The sequence below is a fragment of the Apteryx mantelli genome, chromosome 23 (assembly GCF_036417845.1).
Source record: "Apteryx mantelli isolate bAptMan1 chromosome 23, bAptMan1.hap1, whole genome shotgun sequence".
Classification (NCBI taxonomy): Eukaryota; Metazoa; Chordata; class Aves; order Apterygiformes; family Apterygidae; genus Apteryx; species Apteryx mantelli.
This window is the reverse complement of record NC_090000.1, coordinates 4586300-4607098: the sequence shown is the minus strand read 5'-3', so window position 1 is coordinate 4607098 and position 20799 is coordinate 4586300. Positions and strand designations below refer to the sequence as shown.

Genomic DNA, 20799 nt, shown 5'->3' with positions numbered 1-20799 from the left:
GTAAACTGAAGAATTAAGACTGTGTTCGTTTTGCACTGTTCTTGTCTCTGTGTAGGAGCTTAGACAGCAAGAACTGTTCAGAAGACTTTAAGCAAATTTCCACTAGAATGTAAAGTTTTGACAAATGCACTTTTTCAGTGACCATCTTTGGACATTTTCTTTAAACCACAATTCTGTCCATCTCAACCATCTTGAGTGCCATTTGTAGTATTTTTACAGCAAAATTATTTGAAAATATATTTTCCATTGAAAAGGGTCAGGATGAAAATTTAACAAATAATTGAAATAGATATAGTTGAACTTATTAATTGGAAATTAAATTTTGTAAAAAAAAAAAAAAAGTGGAAGTTGATATTTTAATTCTGTGTCCTCATTCAAGCCATAAAGGAGATCAAAATGGCTTGGGGTGGGAGGGGGAACCAGAAATCTACTTCTCATGAACTCTAATAAGCAGCTATTTAAACTCATGTAAATCCTCCAGTAAGCCAAAAGTGGTATATAAGCCTTGTATTCTGCTGTTGAAGGCATGAATTGTGCTCAGTGCATAGTCAGCCTGTTGAATTCTACTGCGGAAGGCTCCTGAGTTGAAACACCAGTGGTGAATTTTGAGTTCAGTAATTGTAATTTTACAGGCTAACATAAGGTAAAAAAGTCTTCATGTTTTAGGCCATAAGGTAACTACTATGACTATCCAGAAAGTTTTTTCTCTCCAAGTCTATCAGTTTACATATAGCTAACGTACTCTAGTGACTGAAGGTGACTTCCCTCTAAAATGGACAACAGCTGACTTAAAGAGCACTGATAAGTCTGTTTGTGGTTAAGGCTCACTAGCCATCAGCATAAATCTGATAGACATCTGATAATATCTCAGATTATCCTGCTTTTCGTTTTTTGAGTGAATGAGTCTTCTTTCTCAACCCACAGAGAAGTAAATTGTTTTTTTCTTTTCTGTATCCTAGCATTATTTAAGATTAAGCTCCTTTTTAAGAGTTATCTCCATATCTGGCAAGACCAAGTATATATGTGTGTGTATGCATGTGTGTGTAATAGAGGTGGGAGAATAATAAAAAGGCAAAAATCAAGGCACAAGGAAATGATTAGGCATTTGAAATTAAGAGGGGATTTGCTTTAGTAGCATGAACAACATTTTCCATAACCTCATTGTCACAAGTTTCCACTCCTGAGATATTGGAATAATGCATGAGTGAGATAAGCTTGTATGTCAAAAAGTCATGATGGACAGCTGGGATATTGGTTATGGATTTTGTGATATGTTATTTTCAAATGACTTAGGATTTTCAAGAGTTATATCAATTTTAGCCTGCTACATACCTGTTAGAAATCCCAGCCTTAGATAAACAACAGGTAGACAATTTGAAGGGGATGAATCTTGTCTAACTTCTAGATATTTAAATCAGTGGTTTAAGACTACACTGGTCATTTAGGCTTCCTTTCTAGCTGGTGGAGAGAAGAAGGCATGTCCATAAAGGGAATGATAGCTATTTTAGATATTGTATTAGGAACAGATGAACTGCCTGTTGGAGGTGTTGCTCATTCTATTCGTTGTAGAGGGAGCCTAGATGAGTAGTTAGGCAACGGGGTTTTTGATGTCTAAAGTTACAGGAGGATATTGTCAACCCTAAATGCCTAAAGCTGACATTTAAAATGTGGTTGTTGAAAGATGCAGATAAGGGCCTGGTGGATTTTTTTGCTTAATGGAGCCCATTTATTGGATATTTCTGAAAATCCTTAGATCTATAGCATCTGTAGGCAACTACACAACTTACTTTTTTTTTTTTTAAGGTGGCGGGTAATGTGCTTTAAAAAACTTTACTGAACATCTCAATTTGGCTCTACTGAAATACTGGTGTTAAGTAAACGACTGAGAAAGCAGAATAAGAGCTAATTGCTTCTATCTGGGTGATGATGGACTATTGTCTGTTCCTTTCTGAACTGGGTGGGACTGAAAAGTGCGTAGGGTGGTTCTTGTTGTTTCTGCTATGGAGCAGCCTCAAAATTTCACTAACTTCTGGAGCAGCCTGGAGTCCTGATGTGGTTTAGTCTTGTGCAGCTTTTCTTCTTGCACCTCCGTTATGTCTGATGTTACACCTCCAGGAGGCGCATTGGAAAAGTTCCCATGTTGGAGCTGTTCCTGCCAGGCCTGATGGCTTTGAGTAGAGATCCCATCAGGGAGATCAAGAGGGTCCAATTAATAAATGCCTTTCTGTGCCTGCTCCCTCTGTGTGTGTTCTTCTCCTGTTTCAGCTGGGCCTGAGGACTGGAGCTTGTCCTTAGAACATCATGCGTACTAGAAGCTGCATTTTTGTATAAATTGGGAACAGAACTGGCCACCAGAGATTGAAAATCTGGCAGGCAGAGCTGATTAGACATGCTCAGAAGAGCTTGCAGTTTTACTGCCGCATGCCCTTTGGGCTTGCAGTGAAAAACAAGGCTGAGTGCTGCCAATGTTTGTGTATGTGATTCTATTGTTTTATCTGAGAATGAGATCGGTTAGGGGAGAGAGGCCAGAACAAAACTGAAGTGCTCTTCTCTTATTCCATGGCATCATAAGGAAGGTGAAGTTGAGATTGTCCCTCCCGCAATCCCACACCACAGAGATCTTCATGACTTTTAAGCCAATGCTCCTCAACCTTTTCTATGCCAGCAACAACACGCTGCCCTTTCAAAAGGACCCCGTGCCTCTCTGGCTCATTTAGACATTCAGGAAGGGAAGAATGATGGCAATATCCCAATACACATCTCTACTTCTTCTGGAAATCCCCACCCTTACTTGAGAACGTGGGCCAAGTCTGATCTCCTTCAGCCTTCTAACCCCATACTCATCCTCATAATAGTTCAGCACCTTCTGAGCATATGGGAAAGGTGAGCTCTTTTTCTGCTCCTTTCCAAGGAGGTGGGAACAAGGGGAGCAGATGTAGCTTGCAGTGGTGCAGCTTGGTTGTTGTGGCCGCTGGAGCAAGGAAGGAAGCAAGGTCCCTGGCCAGCCCCTTGCCACACTTATATTTGCTTTCTCCCAGCCTTGCAGTTTGCTGCCCAGGCTCCTCCTGTGGGCAAGTTTCAGGACAGTTGCTTGTTATCCCTGCTGGTGCGTTGCATGCCTACAACCTTTATGTATAAAGACATGCCCAGTGATAGGGTGCATGTTAGGGTAGCTGCCTGGCTAGTCTGCACCATATCTCCTGAGGAGCTTGGCCAAAACGAAGCTGCTGGGAGCACAGTTTGCGTTAGGACTGCGGGAGATCCTGATTAGTGACATCCTATGTCTGCCTGCTCTCATCCTCCTGATCTCGCTGTTTACCTTAATTCAACTCTCCCTGCAGCCAGACAATCCTTGGAGTTAATTTTAAACAGTGAGGGAGAGTGCTGGCTCTTCTGGCAGCTTCTGCTTGTCCTAATGAGCCTCCTTCAGGTTGTAACAAGCTGGGTTCCTCCTTTGCACCCAGCAGTTCCCGTGTGTTACGTGTGGGGAAGGGAGGGATGCCCTGGGGTATTCTGTGTCAATACTTCCTGAAAGGAAAGCAGGAAACTGGGATTCAGTTCTGGCTGTATTCCAGATCTGATGGGTGACCCACGTGCCCACCTGGACACCGGGTTGAACTGCTCTGCTCTGTTCCCCAAGGCTATAACAAAAGCAGCATCTGTGAAGGAGTGAGAAGGGCTGGGAGGTGCCGTGTCAGGTGTGCAACAAGGTAGATAGGGAACAAGTTACCTGGGATTTAGGAGAGAGATACCTTATATTGGTAAACAGAGCTGTTTGACATCAGCTGTTATTTGGGCATAGTTTGGATAATATTTTCTTGTTCTGTACACTTGGATATACACCAGAACCTGATTTTATTATATTGCAGCATTGCCTAAAAATAATATTTCTGTTACTGACACTAGTGTTCCCTATACTTACCACATTTATCCTAACAGACTGGTGGATGGGTACAGCAGTAAGAGGACTGGCATAGTTACAGATGATTACACTGATGTTTACATTATTCTTGCACTATAATATGCAACCAGGCTGTTGGTTTGGGAAAAACCTTCCGTTCCAGGACAGCTACTCTTTCTGAAAGAAATATTTGAGTCCCCAGAAAACGCTGGGGATCCTTTATGTTATTCATATTTTCCAGGAAGATATCAACCCATGCACTTGTGCTGGTTAGTCCCTGTTCCTTTTGACTACTGCTCTCTGAGTGTCAGTTCCTCCAATAACATTTTTTCCTGGACAGTGTGGTTGGCTTTATAGTGAGAATAAGGATGGTGTTTTAGCAAAGTAGTTATGTGTATTAAAACTGTATCTGTTTAAGTAAACATTGTACCTATCATTGACTTCTCTTTGTTTTATCATGTACAGCTATTTGTCAGTTGGTAGAAAGAACTGGCCTGGGATTTTAAGGCTTGAGGGGAATTTCAGTGAGGCTTCATGTGTGTGTGACCATAATGCTTGATAGGAAATGTGAGTATTCTGCGTCTTTTAGAGGTCAGGCTCTGAGTATCTCTCACAATTAATTTGGCCTCTGCTGACTAGTAAGACCAGCTGAAACTCCCAAAATAAAACAGTGCCTTTCCTCCCTTGACAGAGATGACTGAGGGTGAAGTGAACCTCAGGATCAGCAACCTTGCCAAGGTTGGTATTTTTCTGTTTGCAGTGAAAGTTTAAGCGTGCTGGGAGAAGTCTGTCAGGTGCTGCCTTGCATGGGGTAGTTGGTTGCCAGCCTGAGACCTTGCCTTTGTGCAAAGGGTGAGATCCTGCTGAGTTCTGGTGTTCCTGTCTCTTGCAGGCGCCTTTCTCTGGGTGACACGGCTCTCGGCTCTGTGCCAGCCCTGGATGGATGGGTTTCCCTGGTTGTACACTTTGCTCTGCTTTCAAAAAGAAGGGCAGTCCAATATTTTTCTTGACCTAGAGAGACAGCCCTCGATTTGCCCTGGATGTGGGTTTTGGTTTGTAATGCTGTGCCAGTGGATGGGGTTGGAACCCTTTGTTCTTGTTCCTGGTGCCGGCCATGATTATTCTGATCTTCTTGAGGACCCCTGCTTTCCCCTCTGTAAAAGGAAGAAGCCATGATGCTTCCTTTCATTGCCTTTTAATGCCAGGGTTTGCAAGTGTTGACTAGTTTGTTTCTGCTTGGCTCTCCTACAAGGGCAACCATCAGATGACTTCCCAGGTATCAAGGTGTGACTAACAAAGGGTATTTCAAGCCTAATATACATGTGCACTTTTCTTTCTATGTTTTAGTGTAAAGCTCTGCTGAAATAAGGAGTTAGTTTACAGGCCTATCTTTGACTTTGAGTCAAAGAATAATAGAGTTCTAGTACTGAAGAGCTAATATTTAGTTTGTTTCTACTAGATACTTGGGAATTGCTAGTTTTTATGAGCCCTCTCTGTTTGGTCTGGTAGCTGACTCTCGAACAAAGAGTGTTAGTCTCAAAAGAGATTTAGATCTTCTAAATGGACAACTATAAGAAAGCTAGAAAGCTTGTTCCTTTCTGTCTGTGAGCTGTTGTTCGCTTAAGTCCTAAAGCCCAAAGGCTGAGGTTTTTTATAAAGATTACCTCTTATTCTTTTCATGTCAGATTCTTACTTGTGTTTTACTGTCTTAAGGCTTTTCCTTAAAAAAATTTATTTTGCACCCTTTAATAGTATTGTGTTGCCCAGGTAATTATTTGTGAAATGTGGATACTAAAGTGTACCTACCTTTATTGCAGCTGAAAGGAGCATTTGCAGTGCTACAGTTTGGGGGATTCGGAGATGACTAAGGATAGGTTTCCTAGAGAAGGAGGAGACACAAGGGAGTTTTTATAGGTGGTGGCTGACTAGCTGCATCCTTGTTGAATTGATTGTTTTAATGCTGAAATTTAATTGTACTATTAATCATGTGCTAGAGCACCAGGAACATTGTGAAGGTGTCTTTTTAGTTACTATTTGAACAGAAAGAAGGAAATTGAATAATGACATTATTTAAATGTTGTGATCAGTAGAGACTGAACCCAGGACCTTGCTAGCTGAAGTTCTGTTTCTGTAGCTGCATTTCAAGAAGTGCATCCTACCACATGGGGCAAACTGTGTAATTCCCAAAGCTTAGAGCTGGCCATGACTTTGGTCAGTCCAGGTGGATATTTTGTATGCCTGTCTGTACTACAGCCAGACAGGTAACTGACTTTCTGTTGACAGGGGCTAACAAAGGCTCAACAGCTTTTGCAGACAGATGCGTTACCACAAGGCCAGATGCTGCCTTTGCCCCAGCCATCGAACAGGTCAAACAATTATAGAAGCCTTCTCTTTATCAAATTCATTTACAGTGGTAGCTCGCTAAGCTCCTGGGAGAGAGATGAGGAAAAGAACTCTGAGAAATGCTACTGAAAGCTTGTCCAAACTCATTTGAAGAAGAGAAATAAAATCTTGATGTGTAAGTCTGTCTGCAGCTCCAGCAGAAGGAAGCAGATGTAAGCGAGCCTGTCCATTCCTTCTGAAGCCCTTTGAGCACCTGGAAGGCAGCCGGTGCTGAAATCATGGCTCAAGGTGGCACCCTTTTCTCCCCTCCCCCTGTCCTGCTAGCGGACAAGACATTTGTACGTTATTAAACTGTGGAAAGCATACTGTGCTTTGAAACTGGATGATCCAGGGCACTGTACAGAGCTGTAAATCTCCAGTATTTGCTGTGAGAATCTTGTATAATGTCAGAAATGTCCCCCCTGCCCCTCCCTGGGCGAAGTGATCCAGAGCGATTCTAGCCTGAGTGACGGGTTGTACCTTAGGGGTCGTTGAGGTATACGTGCTGCCCCTGCTCTGTGAAATCTGCTCTTCTGTAATGTGGCGGGATCCTGAGACAGTTATAGTTGTATGCACTTATATGCCCTATAGAGAGAGGAGAAGGTATAATATCATGCAATATAAATATTATACATTTGGCTTCCTATTCAAAGTTTCCTTTTAATTTCACAGGTTTCTTTTCCTAGACTTCTTTTTTCCTACTTCTTTAGCCTGCATTCAGCTCTCATATTTTATTTGTAAATGAATTGTCTTTGCTTCTACGTGATTTATTTATTTATTTATTGTTCTCTTTGTCTGCCAGTGAACGGGCATCTCTCACTGTGCTTTAGTTGCAGTTATTTTGCAAGTCAGCTCATGGGCATTGTCCTATTTCACTTATTGCCATAGTGTTTTTAGTTTTCCTCCTGGGCCCGCTAGCTTACAGACTGTCTAACTCTGTGTAACATGGATGGATACATTCAGATACAGCATTAAAAAGGCTTATTTTGGAGGTGCTACTGAAATTTGAAATTTCTAAAATTTGACCATAAAACATGCTAAGAGGCAAAGCCAGAAAAAAAAGCATGCTTTGATATTTGAAAAGATGGGTGAAATGAACTGTAAAATCCTCACTTGTTTTCTGTTGTTCCATTTGTTGTTTTTCCACATAAAGATTTCCTTTCCATTTCTTAAGACTTCCAAAATACAGACCCTTATTCAAAGTCTTTTGCTCCCCAAAGAAGGTCTTTTTGTAGGCTTTGACCTGGGTCCATCTCCTATCACAGCTGCAGCTTCTTTCCTTTGAGGTAAAGCCAAAGTCGGTGAAATAAATGTCAGCGCTGGAGATTGAAGGCTTCATCTTCCCCACAGGAAGGGGTTAACACTGGCAGGGGCAGTTCACATCCAGCTTCCTGTCCAAGGCAACACAACAGGATCGTTTCTGCAGGCGAGATGCGTCTCTCATCTCCTCCGACCTAGCCTGGCTTCTCTTTTGAGCCTGCGAGGAAGCTGTGAAAGGGAGGATTGGTGTACTGGGTCACTTGTCTCCTGGGAGATCCTCCAGCTCGTTCCTTCCTTTTACACTGTGCATCAGCCGCAAGATGTTAAAGCCTTTTGGTTTGAACTCTTACTTCCCCGGATGACCCAGAAAGGACAGACTGAGTAGCTTTTTAGGAAACAGCTGCATAATATTCACGGAGAGCGTATTTTTAAGTAGGGCATTTTAAGGCAGAAAAGCTACCTTTAAAAAGGAAAGACAAATCCACATTTAATCCCTTTAATAAACACAATGTTCTGGTTCATTGCAGTTTTCTCTCTCCTGTAGTGTTCAGCTTCACCAAACAATACCCACAACATTTGCTATAAGGGCATTGAAATGTGCTTGGCAGTTCCATTCTGCAAAGCCTTGATAATTTTTGTCATTGATCCAAAATCTTATACCAGTTCACTGACATGAGGTCACTCTAATTTCATTCCATGGTTGCTGGTAGACTTTTTTGTCCCGTCTGCCCTCACCCCCTGCCCAGTTCTCTCCCCCACCTCGTTTTGTTGGAGGTTAATCACTGTGTGAGGTAACTCCATCCTTGGCATGTCCTGTGATCTGGAAATTTTGTTGCTAATTACTGCCTTCGCAGCGGAGAAAGAGTCTGCAGAGTCCTGCCCTGTAAGTGACTGCACTCCTCTGTGGTTGGACTTGCATGTAGGACATTGCTGGCTGGCCATGAGTCTAATGGGGATTGACCAGTCTGAGTCTGGAAGAAAAATGGACTATTTATAATCTAGAGTGTCTACCTAGAAAACGTGTAGTGCTCCATGTGCTTAGCAGCAGAAGAAAAAATACCTGTCTGGAGGGAGACTGTCCTGCTTTTGAGAAAAGCCCAGGCGATTTTTCCTTTGAGCACTCGGTACTCGGTGGGGGGGACAGGAATGTAGAATTGAGGCTTGCACAGAGTGGCTGAAACAGCCCCCAAAATCTTGCTTGGAGGATGAAATTTTCTTTTCTTTTCCCTTTCTGGTCACGTTTTACCACTGGAGTTACTCAGCGAATTAATAGGTATAGAAATGCAAAGCTCTTTTCTTATTACACGCCATCGATCTGATTGCAGTGTCATTAATTGAAAGACTAGGGAAATGTGATGGATGGTTCAGTTCAGGATTCCACATTCGTTTTGGCATAGCCCTGCAGGAGAAAAGCTGCATGAAGCTGATTGAAGGGCTCTTTTTGTCTGACATGAATTATTCTTTCATTGTCAAACCTTGTAACAGCATTCAGACATAGAGAGATTTACAATGTGAAATCCTAAATGGGGTCTATTCTTAAAATAAAATTAGAAAAAAAGAGAGCTTTATCTTGCAATGTTCAAAATACCCACGTTAAAAAAAAAAACAAAAAACTATTTCTGCAAATTAAATCTCTTCTGCAAAACCCAAGGGGCTGGTGTTTCTCACATAATTTTAAATTATTCCAATGGTAAGGCCTTAAATGAAAGAACAATTGCTTTAATCACATAACTGTTGTCAACATTTTTATTACATTCAAATATATTTGTTTGTATGGAAAGGTTTGTTTGTTTTTTTTTTTCAACTGCTGTCGTTTACCTAGCAGACTGATTTGTCTGTTAATCTGTGAATCCCACTTGTCCTATAAAATTAGGTGAGAGGTTCTTTTTGTTTGGGGAAACCTAAGTGGACATTATTTAAATGCTTGGTTTTAAGGAAATGATTCTGCATTTTAGAAAACAGAAAATTACATCGGTATCGTTGTATGGTGAAAAGATTTCCTCTCTTTCCGGTTCGTTTCCAAAGGCAAATCTTACCCAATAGCTTTGTGGATTTCATTTTTTGTTGTTGATCTTGGACAGTTCTGTTGCTCTGTTCCTGTTGCTCTTTTGTCTGTTTAAGAATTTGTGCCGTGCGGTTGGGAATTGCCTACATTATGAAACGTAACAGTTAAAATGTAGCACAAAGGTGCGGTTCAGCTTTGCTTTACACATGATAACATTTGTGAAGTTGATGAAGAGTTTTGAATGCAAAATAGCCACCCAACTTGCAGTCTCCTTTGAGAATAAAATACTGAAATAATATTATACAAGATCTGAATCAATGTCTTGGCTATTACAAATGCTGGAGTTGGTAGAATAGCTAGATTAGGCAGAGTAGACAGATTAGATGAAGAAGAGCATTCAATTATGTTACATAGGATTAGTGGGGTCTATTCATCTGTTTTTGTTGTTTTTAAAGAAAACTTATTTTATTGGTATGTGGTGTGTTTAAAGGAGCAAAGGCATTAGGAATCGGACTAGGAGCTAGAAGAATTTGATGTGAAATACAGTAATGAAAATACCTAGTTTTCTGGTTTAACTACTTTACTGTCTTACTGATGTATCTACCTAAGTGTTGTTAGTAGATAGAGAGTCACCATAATGATTACAGTTTTACTATTCCATTTAACTATTTTTTCAACCACAGATAAGTATTGAGTGATTAGTTTGTGTTTGAACTCCTAAACAAATGCTCCTTTTCACCTGAGATGTACATTTGCGGGCAACAGACTGGCCTGATAAAAGAGACGAGTAATTCACATTAAAGTGGGAAATAGCCTTTTCAGACACGAGGAAATAAAACGCTTTGATGGGAAATGTTGTTCTCGCCCCCCCACCCCCACCCCTCCTCCTCCCTATTCTGCATGTAATACCCTCACGCACGTATATTTTAAGGTCTCATTGTTCAGTGAAGGGCGAGATTATTTTGTAGTTTTTGTTATGCTTTTGTCTGCCTGATGGGACCTTTGGCAAAGGGACCGTGAGCAGGGCTGTTGCTAGTGGAGTCGCAAACCCCGCCAGTGCTCTGCTTGTTGTGTTAGTCCTATACGCGGTGCCTTTCTTTCAGCGAGCAAAGAGCCTACGCTAAACTCTGCGCTCGGCATATTGGAAACCTTCTGTCTCCAAAGCGCCTGCAATTCCCAACAGCTAAGTTTTGAAATGAACTGCATGGCGGGTCAGCACAACACCCGTTTAGCACCATTTCTTTTAAAGCCCGTTATTGCTTTACTTTACGCTATACAGTCAGCTCTGGGATGCTTGCACTCAGGGCTTCTCTGGGTAAAAGACATGGTTTTACTGCAGCTTTTCTTTAATCTTGCTTCATTGTGGCCACCTGCTCTGTGGTTCGCAGTGGCTAGCTGTAATCTTCTAGCCACTAGCCTGCTCTTAAGGGGTGAGGGAGCTGGGGAGTTATTTCTTTAAGGACGTATTTCTGTTGTTTTATTTTCAAGGACTTTTTTTTTCCTTTAAGCCATGTAAATCTAAATAAATTGACAGTTTCTCAGAGTCCAAAATTGGGAAGAATGTTTTTCCTTTGGTGTCATTAATTAGCCTCCCAAGGAATCTGATATAAGTAGAAAGAGAGCTAATTATATAGGGTTAGGCAGCATATGTCCTTGCAGGACTTTGTGAGCGTATTATGCATGAGGAAAAAATGCCTGCTTCTCAGCAACGAACTATTTCTGTCAAACTGCTTAATTTTTAGACTTTTATACACTTCAAAATGTGGAGTATTATTTCTGCAAATTAAATTGCAATTTGGATCTGTAGTCGCACTTATCAATTTGGTGTAAATAGCATTCACAGAATATGTTGTCACCTTTGAAATGCTCTCTGCTCATGGATAGTAACCCAGCTCTGTCTCATCTTCAGGTGTAGTCAGGGTGGTGTTCGATTTTTGGAGCTTTTTTATTTTATCATTTTTCTATTTCATTCAGGGCTTTTTAAAGTCCATTTTGACTCTGTCAGTTTTTAAAAGGTAAAGCTCATTTGTTGAGATTAAGAAGAAGGAGACAGTAAAAGGTACCGTATCTTTCTTCATAATTGTTTGACTTAAGTCTGAAACATGTGAAAAATAAACCCTTAAAATGTTCTTAAAAATAACAGTGGCTTAATTAAAAAAAAAGAAAATAGTAACAGATTTTTTCTCTTTTTATGGACTTCACTTCAGGAGATTAGGCATCCTCTCTTAGTCTCATCTGGAATAATCAGTTTCTTACCTAATATATATGATATAAGCAAATATATCTACTTCATTTGCATCTTTAACTCAAGAACAATTGATCAAAAAATGGAAGCACTGCTACAGATCAGAAAATCTTTTCTTTTAAAGCCTTTAAGTCACCATTTATTTCCATCTAGTCAAGCTTAATTTCCTTTTATTGTGTTGTTCAAATGAAAATATACAATGCCATGTCTAATTGTGTTACCATTCACATTAATAACCTGTAACTTTACATAACAAAGAGCAAGAAGCATCAAAAAGGCAGAAACAGATGCAATTATTTGTTGCCAGCTAAGTTACTGTACGTGACCCAGGTGCTGTAGTACTATTTGCATGTGTTTCTCACCTTTGTTCACCCAGACACATGGGGATCTCAAGCTATTGCTGACTAATTGATAGTTGTAGTAACTGCTATAGGCTCCTTAGATTAGAAATGCATGCAGACGTGTGTCTTGATTCAAACATTAAGGAACACACACTCTCACTTACTTACATGGGCAGAAAGTCTTCATACTATTAGAGGTGTGTGATGGAGATAGCAGGACATAAAACAGAAGAGAGAGAGAGACACACACACACAGAGACAGAGACAGAGAGATGGCATGCAGCATATATACCCCTACAAATAGTTCTAAAATGCGTTTGCAAATGCAGAAGTCTTCAGAACCATCCAACAGTTCAGCACACCCTTTTTATCTCTTCTCTGCGGGACGTCTCCATCCAGATTACTCGAAAAAAGCGGAAAAGGTGAGAGCTCTGCCATCTTAGCTCTGAATTCATCTGATTTCCTTTTTTTTCCCCCCTCTCCCTTGTATTCCTCATGCCATTGTCCATTCTTATGATGGCAGCCGCCCTTGCTCTTGAATGCAAGTGTCACAGCGGGAGCAAAAAGGGTTCAGGGCTGCATTGTCAAAGCCATGGTTGCCTATTGTTTCTTAGCCTTTCACTGCTCTGCTTTTCCGAGCCTCTTTCCCTATCAGTGGCCCCTGTCAAGGGGAGGAGTAGGGAGAAAATTGCAAGAGTTAGTCGTCCTTTTTATTGCACACTGTTATGATAAACAGCCCAGCAATACATCCCACAAAATTAGGAATTATAACGACGGGACGGGGGAAAAATTCTTTGTAGGTTTGCGTTTGTCGCTGCCCTTATGTCAAAAGCTTGGTTTCTTAGGAAGGACTTTTGTATTGGTGTTTTGCCCAGCAAAAAATAGAGGCAGCTGCAAAGTGAACAGTGAGCTATTTAGCCACAAGGTAAAAATTTCCTGTTGCTATTTGGATACTGATGCTTTTCAATTTTAAGACGGGGTTGGGGGGGGGAACATGACTGAAGGCATTTCTCTAGCTGTCCATCCATTCATCCATCCATCTATATTTTCTGTTTTAAAGGAATTGAAAATGATTTTTAGAAAAGCCAGAGAGACTCTGCAACTTGGTTTTATTTGAAAATGTCTCAGTGTAGAGTGAGGTTTGTGTTTCAGGTGATTGAATCTTATGCTGGAAAATGAAGGGGAAATAACTGTCCTTCTTGTGCCAGAAAGTGCTGGTTTGTCAGGTCATGTAAAAGTAAAATCTTGTCACAATTTCTCCCTTTCATGGGGGGGGGGAAATGTATACAGGACTCTACTTGACATTTATATATGTGTTTGATTGTCTTGTGAGAACAGGCCAGCTTTTCCGGTGTTCAAAACTTTAGGGAGGTTACAAAGTCATGGCCTCAGAAGTTTTTTGTTTTACTGTGTCTGATATTAAGCTGTTTAAAAAAAGAAAGTAGTTCTAAAATATGGCTTCCAGGAAGAGTACAAGTATATTTAAATAATCAAGTTGTAAATAATTTAGTAATTTCACTTCCAGTCTTTTTGGTCTTAAAAAAAAAAAAAAAAAGTAAAAGAGAAGCGATTGGAATTTTGGTTTATGTTTTTAACTGTTTTTGTAAATGTAAACATCTTTTCATCCCGTATATTTATACTTACCAAATGAAGTGTAGAGTATATTCATCAGTTTTGGGATTTCATTTTTAAAAGTCTGTTATTACATTATTTTGACAGAGCTATTACCAGAAATTACAGAAAGAAAACACTTCAGAACATTCAAATATGTATTTTTTGAGTCTGAATATCTAAGTTGTTGCAAATGTCTAGTAGTATTTTACCATGCCTAATAATAACTGGCAGAGTACGTTCACTAATGTAAATGTGGTTTAAGCCTTAAAGAAGTTTGGAGAGAAACAGACCTTAAACTGAATAGCTAGGCTCCTGTTTTGTGCTTAAGAATATCTAGTTGTTTGAGTCTCCCACATGATTAATGTTTGTTGTGAATTTGCTTTGAAAGAAACGGGCAAAGGTATTTCACCTGAAATCATTTTTCACTACAGAACACTGGAATATAAGTGGTTTGATGAACAAATTCTCTTAGTCCACATACAACTTGCCTTGCCTTTTATTCTCCATATTAATCTTTTTACACATACGTTGTCTTGCATTGCCAAGTTTTAGGTCAAGTATGTGTCTGTTTGGAATATCTTTAGAATTGAAACTTTTTGAAGAAATGATGAAAGAACTCTGGCCTTGTTTAAAATCAAACTCTGAATGCAACTGAGGCCACCCTGAGAGCACAATGTTTAATTTCCATTCGACATCTGCCTTATATTTACCACTGCAGACCAGTGTGTGTGTGGAAGGAGCACTTATCATTGATAAAAGTTTGGTGTATCTATTGTTGGAGGTTGTCATTTCTGTTCTCTCAATCTGGACTGTCGTTTTGTAAAATCTTTTGTCACTGGAGCTGAATGGAAAACCTGGAATGTGTAAGACGTTAAAGAAATGGGGAAGAGGATTCGAATGTGTAGAGCAATTCTGGTCGCTTGACTCTTTGAGGCAGATGGTGCCTAATCCTGATTTTCCCTACTCTAGTGTAAATAAGGCGCTGTCCCTCTGAAACCATTGCTGAATGCTGATGCAGCATCAGAATCAGGCCTGAATCACTACTTTGCTTTTTGAGACTGCGGACTTTATCTTGCAGTGTTTATGCATGCAGAGCTCTCATTTTACACTTTTAATGGTAGATACCCACTGAGTGACTTCATTCTGATTCCAAACACAAGGGTGTAGATCTTGAACTTCAGTCATTACTCCAGACTCACGCTTGTTTAAGTGAGATCAGAGTCTGACCCTCTGAGATCTAGGAACAAATATTTGATGTGTTTTCTTCAGATAGGTCTAGGTAGGAAAATATTATCCTCTCCAAAGCACTGGGGTGGAATTCTGAGTTTCTGGACTTCTCCACAATGTCAGTGGGAACATAATATTAATGATTAAGATGTTATATTTGCCTGGAAGAAGAAAGATTTATCTAGAGCATAGGCAGCAACATTTGGACCCACAGAAGTATTTTGTTTCAGAAAAGGGTAATTTGGGGGAGTGACTGGAAAACTGTTACAGTCTTGGGATTAAGGCTGACAACTGTTCTGGAGGGAAGAGGGAAAACTTCGTTCTGTGCTTAACTTTTTAAATGAATTTTATCTCCTTATTTGTCAGGCTGACTTGTGTTCATGTTGCTTTTAATTAAAAAAAAACACAACAAAAGTCTTTATTTTTTTTCCAGGCCACTGTAATCTGAGGTTTAGGCGCTCTGTATGCAGAGAAATAGCTCTAGACTCAGGCGCCTCTTTCACTGAAATCCTACAGGGAGAAGTTAAACACAACCCTTACAGTCCTGCTCTACATAGGAATAAATTTCTTTCTCTCTCTCTCTCTCTCTCTTTTTTTTTTTTTTTCTTTCCATAGGAGTAATTTGATGACTTTGGTCAGGTAAATGCTCAAAAACAAGAAGAAAGGGTCATCTGCATTGCATTCTTCTGGAGACAAGAGTCAGGGCCAGAAGTCCCACTGAAAGACCTACCCACGACACGGGAAGAATCTCACCTACTGCCTCTAGAGACTTCATCCTGCATTGAGGTGCAGGTATGTACCCTGCTTGAGCAGGGGGGTTGGACTAGATGATCTCCAGAGGTCTCTTCCAACCTCAACCATTCTGTGATTCTGTGATTCTGTATGTATCATTTTGCCCTGATTAATCTTCACTGGTGAGTCTTTAGAAGTCCTTGCTCAGAAGAGGTGAGAAGGGTGAGAAACCCTCATAATCTTTCCAAGAAGTTTGGCAGTGAGTCTGAGGACCAGTTCTTGTACTCCCTGATGTGTATATTCGCACACTGCCACAGGCTGACATGAGATTACATAGTCATAAAGTTGATGGGTTTAGATAGTCCAACATACAAGGAAAGCTACCGTTAGTGAGCCGTGTCAGGGAAGACCTGAATGACCATTGGAATGGTAACCTTTTACTAATTCCAAATCTATATCCAGTTATCACTTGAATGACACAGAACATTATCAGTTTAAATCATTGATTAGGCAACTCAAAGCACTTGCTAGCCTTTTGGGTTTCACCAGCCTCCAGAATTGAGCCACTGCAGTGAATTTTATGTCCAGGTAGACTTTATGTCATGGGCAGCATCTTCCACAAAGAGCTTCACTGGTTTCCATATGATCATTTGTAGAATCAGATGTTATTCAATAGGAGCAAAGTGATTCTGGCTTCGCAGGTAGAAAATAGGATGGTTACAGCCCTATTAAAAGGGGAGGCCTCTGAAATAAGACGTGGATGACTACACCGCCTTCCACTGGGAACAGACGGCTTGGAGGAACTCATTTAGCATGGGAAGTTGGGAAAGAAAAGTGGAGTGAAAGCCTAGCTGTGCAATTATTCTACTAATGGGTAAGATTATGTTGGTTTTCAGTAAATCAGTGCAAATCTGTGGTTAACTATGCCTGTTGAAAAGATTTTGAATACAGAGAGTAAGGGAACAGATGCTTATCTGATGAAAACTGCTGCAGCTTTGAACAGCAATTGGAGATCTGCTTCAGTTGCAGGTTTGAGGCAGATTGAAGCTCCTATCTGACACTGTCAGGGACTTTGTATTGCTTGATCTAGTCTTACCTGATTTTGGGAGAGTTTTGAGCTGGCAAATTTGACTCTTCCTTATTCAAAACATGTGACAGGGATTAACAAAAACAGAACTTGAAAAGCCGTTAGTCCGCACAACCAAAAACTTTCATATGACAGGAAAGAGAGGCAATTTTTTTAATAATTACTAATTGCTTTTTAACTCAGTGCAATCACTATATTTTGATATTGTGTCAGAAATGCCTCATGTTCAAATATCAGTCTTAACTGAGATTTCAGAACATCATTTCAACTTTGCAGAATGTCACTTTGCCACAAGGTGCTTTTAGAAGGAAAATTATTTGTGGTATAACTTTAATTTTATTTGTATGCTTGAAATCTAGTCAGGTGCTTTCTCCAGCCTCTATGTGGAATCCTGCTTTTGTTTATTTGATGACAGTTTTTTGAGCCAGGGTAGTCAGTGATGAAACTATTCTGCCTGTGTTGAACATTTTGGACATTCATTTTGTTTCTCTACATTGACTTTGACTATGATGACAGGATGTTAAAGGGCTTAACCTGGGTGTGAGCTTTTGGTTTAAAATGGCAGTACACTGATTGTGTTTCTACCTGCCACTTGTTCTTTTGATTCTTTTTTCAAGCTTTTTACCCTTGGTTTGAGAAGGAACTGAAGGCTAATGGAAGACATTTGTCATTTACTAGGACCTGTCTATTTTTTCAGTTGCTACAGAGTATGCAGTTATATCTGTAAGATTCAAAGAGGCCTGTTCACTCTTTTATTGCAGTGAAAGTCTACCTCTGCACTGTTAAAAAGTTTGCTCATCCTTCCGAGGTCTTCAGTGTCATGTCCAGCTTCATCTTGTATGACCGTATTACTTTGCCAAGTGATAAGGGAACGAGATTAAGAGACTACAAAACATGATGTGTAGGGAGAATCTAGAATCAGACAGGAGGACATTGAACACAGGTGTCATCTGGCCCCAAGTGTCTACTGAGTGTGCCAGTGTTAAATGCTGAGAGAGCAATAAACCAGTTGCAAGTCACGGTCTTTATTACAGAATTTACCTCAGACTTTGTTAGGACATCATATCAAGTGATTTCATTTGCCCTTGTTGTATACTATTTGGATTCTATATCAAGTGGTTAAAAAATACGAATTCAGGTAAAAGCAGCAGCTCAGAAAAGTGCCCAGTTGGCTTAAAGATTCAGGAACACAGAGTTTGCTGAGTATCCAAGCCATGGAAATCAAACAGTGATCACGATGGCCAGTGGAGGGTTATGTCTTCCTGAAAACACCGCAATGAATGAGGGACTGAATAAAGCCCTGAGTAGCTTAGCGTGACCTTAAAGCTGAGCCTGTGTTGAGTGGGAGATCCTAAGGCCCCTTCCAACCTGGATTATCCTTTGATCCTGGTAGATCAAGGTGCCCTGATGATGGGAAATGATGAGCATCTGCAATTTAACTCAGGTCAGTGCAAGTAGCAAGTCTTCGAAATGTGCCTTGTTAAAGAAGCCGACACTTGTGAGCACTGAACTTGTATGTAATACCACCTCTTCTCCTGGCAGCTTGTTATTGCAGTACACGATATTAGGGAAAGTCATGAGAAGCAGCTTCATGTCTGGTATGGTCAGACTAACACAGCTGCCATTGTATGTTGGTGTTGGATCTGGACAGAGGGTGCTCTTCAGTTGTACCAGCTGAGGTGAGGTTTAAATCGGCACTGAGGTCCATCATCCATTAGGCTGCAGGTTGATGGACATGGCGATAAGGTGATGATAAGGCAATGCTGATGTGGGCTCTGCTGTGGGAGGCTGGCTGAGGCAAGGCTGCTTCCTCTCCCTGAACGTCTACAGTTCAGGGGGAGCAGGGCCAAGCTAACTCTTTGATGCTGTGATGTCCGTGGCTTATCTTGGCTGGGAACTTGCAAACCTCGTTGGCAGGTGTTAATGGAGGGATGTGAGGCTTCCAATTTCTTGTTAAATCTGTGTATTTTACTAACTAGTATCTTACTAATAGCAGGAATTACAGGTACTGCGTGACATGTGCATGAAAGTAATACAACATCACATTTCCACAGGCTGAACTGTCATACATCTGAGATATCACTGTAAACAGTACTTCAATTCTCGAACAATAAAGATACCATGGAGACATAATCTGAGACCAAGCCAGGAGAGGGTCAGAACGCTGGGAGGAGTAATCTGATGAATTTGATTTCTATTTTCCTTTTGGACAATATTCTTGTATCTGTTAAGACTAAAGGTCCTGATATCTGCCTTGCATGTATATGTCACACTGTCCCCATTTGCATATCTGATGAATATACAGTGCTCTATTTGCGTATTTTGTCTTTGTATTAGGAACTATTTTTTCTTTGTAGTTTCTATACTGGTTTCCTCTTTGAATTATCAGGAAACAGGTAATATCTGATAAAACAAATAATTTAACAAACATTTAAGTGTCTTGCAGTACCTCTTTTACAGACCCTACAGGACAAGCTGTAGGTTCATGTCTTCTCCAGGAGACTTGCCCTATTTTTCTCTTACATGATCTTGTTTTAGCAATCCCTATTAAATTCCCAGTAGCTGGAGCTGCAGAAGCTGCCTTTTGCCTGTACTCTTATTTCTGGTGGTACTGCTGATTCTTTTCCTCACAGAATAGTGGCAGTCCCATGGTAACAGTCCTTGTGGTGCCGAGGCAGGGAGGGAGGCACTTTGCCCGTGTGATGTTACAGAGTTGGCACTTGAGCTTAGGCAGGAAGGATGCATCTTTGGGATGGTGCTAAGGTAGGCGCTGAAGCACTTTACTAGGCAATGCTCGAAGTTCCCCCGGCTCAGCTAGGTTGCTCCAGTTATGGACTAGAGCTTCATGCTTGTGAATACAGCAGTTGGGAGTGGAGCATAAGGGCTAGGAGTCTGTTTGGGCAGACTCTCAAGTCCTGCCAGTATCTCCTGCTCCCCTGAGAGACAAAATACGCTCTGGGGAGGAAGTTTCACGAGATTGCATGTGTGAGGTTGTCTTTTCTGAATTGTGACTGGTCATGTAAACCACTTGACTCAATCTCTCTTTTTGTGATTCATGACTGGGTGGTGCTTGTGAAGCACAGCTTTTGGATTTGACTTTGTGGAAGAATCCGGCTGTATAAATCTGACATATCTGAAGTAAAGACTGACTTTAGGTAACAGGTCTAGATCGTGAAACATGTCTTTGTTGTAATAGCCATCCTTATTACAATAGCCTTGTTGTAGCCAGTTTTTACACCTGAAAAAAATGTGTAAAAGGATAAATGATTCTTTAGATTCTAGAAGTAGATTCAGTACTATATGAGCCAAAGTTAACTATTATAGGTAAAGTGGTTAAAATTTTGTAGAAGGAAAATGTGAATAGGGAGGGAGAGAATTGAAGAAATGCAAGCATGATTTGAAGGCAGTAATTAATCCAGCATAGAGGTTAATTCAATAGTTAATAAAATCATGTTGTGAGTATTCAGTCATTAAATATATGTAGAAAGATAACACATCACACAGGATATACCTTCTGCCTTCAGTGCTGCACAAATGGGTGTTCTTTCAATGTTTACATTCCATATATTGGCCTGATAGTTTCAGTCATTAAAACAATACATCTGTTTCCAAGGACACAGATCCCTGTTTTGGAAGCCTCCTTCCAGAAGGTGATAGAGAAACCTAAACCCTGGTAAATGATCTTTTGGGCCATCTGGTTCTTACTTGTTTAAAAAGCTGCATTTAGAAGAGTAGATTAGACGAGCAAGTCGGTGACAAACCTTCATTGTTCTGAGGTTTAAAATAAACTTGTTGTGGCTAAAGATGACAGTGTTAGTTTCCCAGAATGCATGTTGTCATTTCAGTGCAGTATGCTTTATCAATCAAGCTGTGATTAATTGCAGCAGGGCTGCTTACAATTTGAAAGACTGAAATGTTAATCTTTCCCTTAATATACAGATCATATGGGAGCAGGCTATGCATACAATTAGTCCATAATCCTGCAAAGACTTCTGCACACATGCG

The 20799-nt window shown here is 40.5% G+C and overlaps 1 long non-coding RNA gene across 1 annotated transcript in view; it reads left to right on the top strand.

Annotated features, from left to right (window-relative positions):
* The window catches only part of LOC106490230 (uncharacterized), a 45369-nt gene extending 26191 nt beyond the window's left edge, over positions 1–19178 (top strand). Inside the window, exons 2-3 of the long non-coding RNA XR_001293572.1 lie at positions 15591–15767; positions 18849–19178. This is a non-coding gene — a long non-coding RNA (uncharacterized lncRNA). The remainder of the gene's footprint in view (positions 1–15590; positions 15768–18848) is intronic.
* The last annotated feature ends 1621 nt before the right edge of the window (positions 19179–20799 follow it).